This window comes from Arachis ipaensis, chromosome B03 (genome assembly GCF_000816755.2).
Source record: "Arachis ipaensis cultivar K30076 chromosome B03, Araip1.1, whole genome shotgun sequence".
In the NCBI taxonomy this organism is placed as follows: Eukaryota; Viridiplantae; Streptophyta; class Magnoliopsida; order Fabales; family Fabaceae; genus Arachis; species Arachis ipaensis.
Window position 1 is genome coordinate 120,420,823 of NC_029787.2, and position 8,653 is coordinate 120,429,475.

The following is an 8,653-nucleotide window of genomic DNA, read 5'->3' on the forward strand; positions in this document are numbered from 1 at the left end:
CTTGTTCAAGACTTTCTTGGCGGACAACGATGAGGAGAAAGCAGAGAAGGTTGACGGAAAACCGGAGGACCCTTCTGAGGATAAAGATCAGGCTACCCCGTCACCCCATGACACCGAGATGACGAGTATGAACTCTGACGTGGCGCGCGTTTCTCCAGTCCGTGAGGAGACGGCCGGCCCCGAGCACTCGACCTCCGCTCAACAAGAGGATGACGACTTGAAGCATATCCCTACCCCCAAAAGGCAGAGGGCATCCTCCAGCCCGGAAGGGGTTCTTACCGTAATGGAGCGAAACTTTGATGTCGGAACCTTCATAAATTTGCAACTGCTCCCCGACACAGAGGATCATTTTCTTGGCACTGAGCTTGCGGGGAAGGCGAGGTGGATGTACCGTACCCTTCTCTACGGTGCCGCAATAGCTCGGAAGGCTGAATTCGAGTTGTCGGGGATGCAGTCGTTACGCAGGAAGCTTGAATTGGCTGTCACGGCCAATAACGAATTCAAAGCTCAAGTGGAAACTCTTCGGGAGCAACTGTCCGAGTAGGGGAAAAAACTGAAGGCCGCTGAGGAGAAAGCCGCGTCTGCCGAGGAGAAGCTGAAGGCCTCCGACGACACCGTGTCTCGTTTAACCGAGCGGGAGATGACTCTAGAGAGCCAACTTAATGCCGCGCAAGGTCGGGTGGTGGCTTTGGAGAAAGAGCGTGACGTGGCCGTCTCGTCGGCTAAGGCCGCTCAAGCTGAGGTTGAGGAGCTTAAGAAGAAACATAAGGTGACTAGAGAGCAAGGGAAGAACACGATCTTCATGACTGAGGAGGCTCTTAAGGCCCAGGTGAAGATCATGGCTCCTGACTTCGACACGTCGGCAATTGGGGTTTTCAAAACGATCAAGGATGGCAAGATTGTTGACATGCCCAAGAAATGAGCTCTTGCACCTTGTGCTTTTGTATGGATTTGTGGTTTTGTTGTAGAAATTTTGAAGCTTACTTCGTTATACATTAAGAGTCGCTTGGTCGGCTGGTGATTATTATCTTTTGCCTGTCTGATAGCATTTTCATTTTGTTTTGTTACTGTTTTGTTAGTATGAGCTTTCTGCTCGTGTTTATTTACCGTTGTGTTGGTAATTCGGCGAAGCCAGGTCGTGGCCTTTTGCTATCGTTGTAGCCGTTTGTTATGGCTTCAGTTTGGGTGGCTCCCGGGGTGATCAGTCTCGGGGTGCCGTATCATGGTTCCATTTAATGCATCGTGAAACTTGTTGTCGTGTGATGTGTAAGTAGGAAAAAGAACAATAAAAGTAAAATTGGTAGAAATGACAAGTAAACATTAACCGGTAATTAAACAAGTTTGTTACCATGGCGGATACAAAGCTAAGTGGTTAAGCTCGTTAGATCGCCTGGCCGGCATGCTTGACCTAGGGGAAAAACTTCTCAGGTTACCCGCATTCCAAGTTCTCGGGACCTCCCTTCCATCGAGCTTCTCCAATTTGTAGGCGCCCTTGCCAATCACTTCTTTGACCCTGTAGGGGCCTTCCCAGTTTGCCGCCAGTTTGCCTTCTCCCTGGGTTGGTAGGCCGATGTCATTGCGCCATAGGACGAGGTTGTTTTGCTCGAAATCCCTCTTGAGCACTTTGGTGTTGTAGCGCAGGGCCAATCTTTGCTTTAGTCCTACTTCTGACAGGTGAGCCTTCTCCCTGGTCTCATCTACTAGGTCCTTCTCTACAGCTTCTTCCACCCCCTTGAGAAGTAACCGTGGGCTCGGCTCGCCGATCTCTACGGGTATCATTGCGTCTACCCCATACGTCAGGCGGAAGGAGGTTTCTCCCGTTGTGGACTGCTCGGTTGTACGGTAAGACCAAAGGACCGAGGCGAGCTCGTCAGCCCATGCCCCTTTCTTGTTGTCTAGCCGCTTCTTGAGGCCCAGCAAGTGACCTTATTTGCGGACTCGACTTGTCCGTTTGTCTGGGGGTGCTCTACCAAGGAGAATTTCTGTTTGATGCCCAAGCCGACGAGGAACTCTACAAACTTCTTATCGGTGAATTGCGTCCCGTTGTCTGAGATGACGACCTCAGGGATGCCGAACCGAGTTATCACCTGCCTCCACATGAACTTTCTACAATTGGACGAGGAGATGGTGGCCAGTGGCTCGGCCTCTATCCATTTGGTGTAATAGTCGACGGCGACTATGAGATATTTGACTTGCCCTGGGCCAACCGGGAAAGGTCCCAAGAGGTCGACTTCCCACTGTGCGAAGGGCTGGGAGGACGTCATCATGCTCAGTTCGGTGGCCGGTGCTCTGTGGAAGTTAGCGTTCTCTTGGCACTTAACGCATTTTTTCACGAACTCCTTGGAGTCCTCCATCATTGACGGCCAGTAATATCCAGCTCAGATGAGCTTTCTCGCTAGGGCTTTGCCCCCGATGTGGTGACCACAGCACCCCTCGTAGACTTCTCTGAGCACGTAGTCCGTCTGGTCGGGGTGTAGGCACTTCAGCAAGGGTTGTCTAAGTCCCTTTTTGAACAGTTGGCCTTGTATGACCGTGTATTTGGCAGCCTCCCTTCTCAACGCTTTAGCTTCCTTCTCACCTCCAGGGAGTTTGCCGTTTTGCAAGAAATCGGTGATGGAGTCCATCCAGGAGGGGCTTATCTTGGTCAGGTGGAGGACAACTGCTGGTTCTTTCGTGATGCCTTGAATGAGGGATCGGTTGCCAGTTCCAGGTTTCGTGCTCGCTAGCTTGGATAGGAGATCTGCCCGTGTGTTCCTCTCTCCCGAAACGTGTTGGACCGTGACCTCCTCAAACTGTTTGCTCAATTCTTTGACCCTCTCCAAGTACTTCTGCAACAGCGAATCTCTGGCTTGGTAGCTTCCATTTATTTGCGACGTGACGATCTGTGAGTCGCTACATACTTCTAGCCTCGTAGCCCCGACTTCCTGGGCTAAGATCAAGCCGCCTAGAAGGGCTTCATATTCTGCTTGGTTGTTCGATACGGGAAACTCAAACTTGACCTATTATTCGTAGATGACCCCGGTTGGGCTTTCTAAGATGATCCCGGCACCTCCGGACGTCTGGTTGGAGGCTCCGTCTACATAGAGCTTCCACCGTGTGTCCGAGTCCTCGGTTGGGTCTCTAGTTACTGCCACCAGGAAGTCTGCCATTGCTTGCGCCTTAATTGCATGTCGAGGCTCATATCTTAAATCGTATTGGGATAGCTCGATGGCCCAGGTCATCATCCTTCCCGCTAGGTCGGGTTTCTGGAGCACTTGACGAATTCCCTGGTCCGTTCTTACGACCACTTGGTGACCTTGGAAGTATTGCCGTAGTCTGCGGGAAGCGGGAAGGAGCGCGCCAGCCGGCGCTCCAGGTCCTGCATCCTGTGACGCAGTTCCTGCATTATTCTGGCGCTGTTGTCGCCTGTTCCCCCGAAGGGGCGTCTTTCTTGGGATCGTGTGGTTCGTCGAGGAGGGGATCTTGTGCGCTCCCCCGAGGATGCCACGGAGGCTTCCTCTCTGTGCCCGGCTTCTCGCCCTGCTCCTCCAGGGCCTAGTACAACTTCCATTCAGGCGTGTTATCCCCACAGACGGCGCCAATGTTCGGTAGGTCGGGTACCGGACGGATCGGATTAGTATCCTGGTTGATGAGGGGGTAAGTTAACGGGTTGGAGTAGACGATATCCCGAGCACTTGGTGTGAGGGGGGTGTCACCTGCAAAGAGACTCCGACGCTCTAGTCAGCAAATTGTGCAGGCGAAAAAGGGGTAAATGGTATGTAACGTACCTTGGGGGAAGGATAGGACCTTCCCCATATATACCGTGTCAGAGGTGGGCCCTGCAAGGACAGGCCCACCTTCTTCGATGCTTCCTTCGCACAGCTGTAGCAAAGCTGTCAGGGACGCGTGTCCGGGTCGGCTACTGACCACTTCGCTCCTGACCGTCCGAGTCGGGTGATGCTCGAGTCGGGTCGACCTGCAAATGGTTTGGGCCAGACCATAACAGCATCATTATAGTGAAAATATTTATGAATATGCCTGTATCCAACTAATAGCTGAGTGGCTTATGAACGTGATTTTAAAAATCCTAAATACATGAATTAATTTGAATGTGATTTATTATTTTGTATAAATTTTTTATTTTTTAAAAAATTAAAAATTGAATAAAATGGACTAAAGAGATTTTTATATATATTATAATGTTAAAATATTTTTGTATGTGTAATTTCTGTATTTTAAACGTGTTTACAATTTTTGCTAAGTTTGGATGTGTTTACTTATGTTAAAAGATTTATTTGTTTTTACTGGTAATTTTTTTGTTGTGAATTTCTCCTTCAAAATTTCAATCTTTAGCCAAAAAGCAATTAATTAACTTATCATCAATTATTTATTAATTTACGTATTATACAACTAATCATTTTCTTCTTATAAAATTTGAGTAGTTTTAAATAGAATACCAGTAATCAAATGTTTAATCATTGAGACATTATTCTTTTAAATACTTTGATGATGGCAGAGAGTTCTAGTGATTACTAAGTGATTATTAACTTTGAATATGCAAATCGTGTTTTTTTTAGCTATCAATTATTTGATGATTTGAGTTGTGTAAATGTATAATTTTGGATGTGTAATATTATCAATTTTGGATATGTAATAGATATAAATTTTGGATGTATAATTTTATAAATGTGAATTTGTAATCTTATCATAGGTAGCTGAGTTTCGGATATGTTAATGAAGTAATTAGCGTGAATTATTATGATTCGGGATGTATTTATGTTGTTTCCTCAATTCTACAAGTGTTTTCGATTAAAACTTTATGTTTAACCTTATGATATGAACAATGTGTAGTCTAGAATCATAATGCCAATTAAAAAGCGTACTCCGGCTGGTCAGCAGCTAGTTTTAATACAATAAAACTATATTTATCTCTAAATTATTTACTTGTGCTTATAGCATTGAAATAAGAAAGGATATGTGTCTCTTCACCGCACCGAACATATGCATGTTGATACTTGTTATGTCAAGTAATAATGAAATGAGATATAGCATTTTATTATAGAATTTTATATTTGTTTGATAGATTTTTGGATGTGTTCTAAAAATATCTTGAGTACGATTGTATTAGTTTGTATGTGAAATAAACTTATGAAATAAACTAATTTTAAACATTAGCTAAAAGAAAAGTATATGGTACCAACATATTATCTGTCAATTTATTGCCAACAATAATTAATTATTATATTTTAAACACATATATAAAGAGACACATCCAAAAAAATATATCTATAAAGACACTTCTATTAAACACAATCATAAAAAGATATTTTTATTAGACACATCCACAAAGATACTTCCATTAAACACAGTTATAGATAAGAGTTGGAAAAAATTGACAGAAATACTATTGGTAACGTAACGGGATTGCTAGCTAAAACTCCAAACAATAACAACGCTAAAAAAATTAAAATGAATAAATACTAATGCTCAAATAAATAATAAAAATTTCAACTAATACTATGATAATACATGTTAGATATATTTTTATTCATAAGATCTAAAAAATTTAACTTAATTATTGATTTTAATAATTTTGAAAACGTTAATGTTCAAATAAGTAATGAAAAAAATCTAACTAATAATAAAATAATAAATATTAGATGCATTTTACCAAATCAAATATCAAAAGATTAATTGTATTTTTAGCGTTTATATTTAAATGCTAGAATTTATAATTTTGGACATGTTTCAAAATAATTTATATATAACATCATATTTTTAGATGTGTTATAATTGAAAAAAAATAATTTTTATGAACATACCATGCATCTACATCTTTTTACTTAAACTTTTAATTTTGTGTGCATCTTTAATCAAACTAATTAAGTATGAATTATTTTATTTGTACCAACTCTATTATTAGAATCAAATAAGATCAACCTAGTTCTAATTAAATAAAATAGAATATTATGTTTATTTTTAAACATAATTAAAGATGTCGATCATGATATTTCTTAATATACTAAGGTAAAGTAATTAAAGAAAAATATAAAATAGATAATCACATAAACAATAGGATAAAGAATAATAATAATAAAATATAAATTTAACGTAGTAAATACTACGAGAAATGGAACCCTTTTTATCTTTGAATTGACTTTAAGAGACTTTTACCGCGTTGACCTCACGATGCTGCTTCTAGAAAAGCTTGAGGAGGAGAAAAGCTCAGAAAAATGGACTACGAGTTTTAGGCTAACTAGATTGCTAAGGGTGGCGTGATGAATGTTAGTTTTGGATATCTGGTTGTTGGTGATAATAGAAACGTAAAAGAAGGAAATAATAATTAATTTTGAAGTGGGTAGGAAGTTAAAGAAATTTTAGAGTTTAAAATTTAAATTAATCTTAATTACCAATGCATGTATTTACAAAATAAAAATATATTTTAATTAAAAAATAATTAAATAATATTAAAGGCGGACCAAAGACTAACATTTTTTTAAGGATAAACATCACATAATTAACTAATTTGGATTGACCGAGTGGCCAACTTATTCGTTTGCTTAAGTAAGGGTCGAAATTTTACCTTGTACATACAATAACCTATAGGCCAATAACAAATTTTTAAATAAAATTCAAATCTGCGGTAGATTAATTCTCGACTTGTAGATAATAAAAAAGAAAACATCATATAATTAAATCTTAAATCTTCCAAGTGTTTAGGTAGATTTATTTACCCTGTGTTTAAACTATGCTAGTTTGGAAACTATATGGGTGTTCTTTTGTCAGCTATATATATTTTGATTTCTTGACCAAAAAATATATATATATATGTCTATCCCATGATAGTTACCTTGTGACATAATTTGCCGGTTTCTCGTGCATTAGGGATTGACTTCTCAATCAACCACCAAGCCAGGCCACCAATCTCTGTTTTTAATAGGTACATAATTAATATTAATTTGTCACGTTATATTATTTATATATCATAACGACAATGATAGTGGGGATCTTGTTTTGCCAATGTCAATTCTTATTAGGAAACATAGGTAGCCCTATCCAAATTCCTAACAACACCTCAATATATAGAATTTTCCAACTTGATGTGTATATAGTAGCAGGTAGCCAATTTTTAAATTATGGGGCAAACAGCAACGTGACATTTGGGTACCAATAAAAATAGGCAATGTTGGAAGAGGTTGGCGGCTATGCTTAGCTTCAAAGAAATAAGAGAATGTCGGACCAATAATAATTCAGTCCTATATAGTAAGCTGTAACTGTATTCGTTAAATTAATTATTTATATGCAGCTAGCCTCACAATTTAGTTTGGTTAATATATTCTATATCTATGAAAGCCACTAACTGAGCCGCGTCAATCATTTTGGCTAACCAATATAATTAGTATTCCTCTAAAGTGGTCACCCTCATACATGGCCGACTATTTTTTTTTTAAATATTTAATTACTTTATTAGTCTGTATAACCCTATCAAATTCCTAATTAATTCATACTGTTTAAACATTTATAATTGAGTTCTATTACTCGATAAAATTTTTAATATATCTTTACTAATAGTTATCTGTAAAAAAATGCAATGATCATAGGATATTTGCTCATAAATTATTTTATAATTCATCTGACATCAAATATAAAAATGAATATTTTAAAAATATTTCATATTTGTTTGAGTTTTTTTTTTAATATCAAAATTAAGGATTCAATACAGTAAGGAATTAAGAAAAGAAGCTACCTTCTCCCTTTTTTTAATCATTTTTTAGAATGAAGAGGCATATTATGGGCTTTGTTTTTCTTAGGTCAAAGGGAAATTTCTAATTAATACTTTTTTCTAGGCACTCATAATCTAAAATAGAACATTATTTTTCCAGTAAACTTATTGGCCAACTAGCTGGCCTCGTTGTGATTTTCTTCTTGGGTTTCTGTCTGCATTGTCATTTTAATAGCTTAATGTTATTGGCCCAAAAAGGTAACTACTTAATTTTTAAAATAAAATCAATCGGTTGCCCGTCCAAAAACTATATTAGGTTGGTTCACGTTCGTATAATTGGGCCAATTTTGAACTATTTTTCTATATCCATCTGCTGTTTGGAATTGCATGGGCCTAATGTTATTCCTTGTAGGTTCTTGCTCTTTATCTTGTCAAAAACTTAGCAGCTAGTAGTTTCCTTTAATAAAAATGACCCTGACCTTTTGTCCCGCGTACATTTTTGTCCCTGACCATTGAAAAATACTTTTAAGTCCCTGACCTTCACAAAACTTGGACGGATCAGTCCCTCCGTCTAAATGTCTCCGTTAGGGACTGATCCGTTCAAATGCCTTCGTCAAGGACTGATCCGTCCAAGTTTTGTGAAGGTCAGGGACTTAAAAGTATTTTTCAATGGTCAGGGACAAAAATGTACGCGGGACAAAAGGTCAGGGACCTATTTGTTCTTTTCTCTAAAAATAAAATTAATAAACCAATTTAGGTTGGTTGAGTGGTCAGCTCACTCGTCCACTTAAACGTCCACTTAAGCAAGTGTTGGGAGTTTGACCCATTGACCAGCGACCCTTAAATGGAGTTCAGATCTGCGACAGATTAGTTCTTAACCTGTTGAGTTAGAAAATACCGTGTGCAACAAAAAAAATTAATAAAAGAGAAAAGATGACACTTTTTCTGAGA